We start from the raw sequence: 1,832 nt of genomic DNA on the forward strand, positions 1-1,832 counted from the left end.
TTTTTTTTTTTTTTTTTTTTTTTTTTTTTCCTGCTGTTGCTTCTTCATTCAGTGACCAGCTAAACTGTATGGGTGGAGTGCACGGTTCTTTGGAAAAGCCCAGCAGCTGAGCCCGTCTCTGGCGTACATACATGCGCTTTAGGTGTTGTGCGTGTGAAAGGGCATAATAAACCACTGTGTTTAGGAAGACACTTCAACAGTTCCAACAGAAATGGTTCTTGCTTACTAAAATTACAGTTGGGTAGTATCAAACCTCCTTACAGCTTCCTTAGGGACTGCGGATGATCTCTGGAAATAAATGTTTAAAAAAAAAAAAAAAAACTTGCAAAGTGCCTGCTGTCTGCCCAGGTAATGAGACAGCATTTGCACTGGTTAATTGCCAGCCTGCCTGTTTGTGGGTGGCTCGTTGGTTAAAAAAGAACCTCACATGAAAGGTTTTAGTGGAGCAGTGGAGAGCCTGACTAATCCCATCCTGATCTGTCAGCTGGGTCATGTGACAGCACTGCAGTGTGAGGAAGAAGGAAAACACATTCAGTGGAGATTGCTGAGATGCGCCTTTTATGTTGGGAATTGCTTGATTTAGAGAACGCCTGCTGGGGGAGGGGGATTATTATGAGCTGAAGTAAATGTTTAGCAGATTGACAGATACCCCACTGTTATATAACCCTTGACACTACATTTCTTCCTAAGAATTACAGACTCACTTTTATTACTTGCATGTATATGCTTTGCTTTGGGCAGAAGAGATACACGCATTAGTATTGCCAATAGAAAAAGGGCTTAAAGGTACAATAGTTCTCCTATAATTCATCACTTAGTGTCAGAGCAGAGTATCAGCTGATGAGTAACATTGTTTTAAAGAGTAGTGAAGGTTGTATCTAAATCATTTCAGTAGATGACTGCAATTCCTTCATATTTTATGTGTGCTTTAGCTAAGTGGCTGAAGAACCTTAGCCATTGTATTTTGTCAGATACAGTTCCTTCAGACAAAACTGTTGGAGCATGATGCCTAAAAGAGAGTCCTGGAGATCAGGGATCCTCTTTGTATCTCCAGCACCTCATACAGTGCCTGACAGGGAGATGTGTAGCTTGTATTCAAACCCCTTGTACTAATAGACAGATACGTACATACATGCATAGAATTTTTTTTTTTTTGAAAAAGGGTCTTATGTAGTCACAGGTGGCCTTCAACTCACCTTCATGTGGGCCTTGAACCCTCTGCAGATTCTAGCCGCAGCCTCCTAAGTGCTGGGATTACAGGCACGAGTCACCATGCCCTGAAAAGTGGGTAGATTTTCAATATGGATCCGATTAATGGTGAATTAGAATACCAGATTGAATTGTGCATTATTCTAAAAAGCATAAGTAATTGATACATAGGCTAAAAACTAATTGCATTTTTTTTTCTTTTTTTTCTTTTTTTTTTTTTTGCAGAACTGGGGATTGAACTCAGGCCCTGGCACTTGCCAGGGAAGCCTATATTCCACTGAGCCATCTCCCCGGCCCCCAAAAAGTTTTGTTTTTTTTTCAGAACCGGGGATGGAACTCAGGCCCTTGCGCTTGCCAAGGAAGCACTTATTCCACTGAGCCATCTCCCTGGCCCTGGAAAGCAGATACTGACACACTGCAGCTCACCAGACAGAAAGCTTCTTGTCTACAGCCAATCAGCCTCCATTCTCAAGGCTGATCCCTCACTAGCAAGAGTGCAAGCCCTCTAGCCCCTGGCTCTGGACCAGTAGCAATAGTGGCATCCATATGATGTCATTACAAGATGTTGCTCTTGGGAGAGGACCTGGCACAGAGTACATACTGACAATTAGGAGTGATGCTAC

General features: G+C 42.5%; 1 protein-coding gene across 1 annotated transcript in view; it reads left to right on the top strand.

Annotated features, from left to right (window-relative positions):
* Positions 1-1,832, top strand: part of Atp6v1b2 (ATPase H+ transporting V1 subunit B2) — a 25,893-nt gene that overhangs the window by 981 nt on the left and 23,080 nt on the right. The gene's annotated exons all lie outside the window — the stretch shown is intronic.

The sequence above is a fragment of the Octodon degus genome, unplaced genomic scaffold (genome assembly GCF_000260255.1).
Source record: "Octodon degus isolate 3935 unplaced genomic scaffold, OctDeg1.0 scaffold00036, whole genome shotgun sequence".
Classification (NCBI taxonomy): Eukaryota; Metazoa; Chordata; class Mammalia; order Rodentia; family Octodontidae; genus Octodon; species Octodon degus.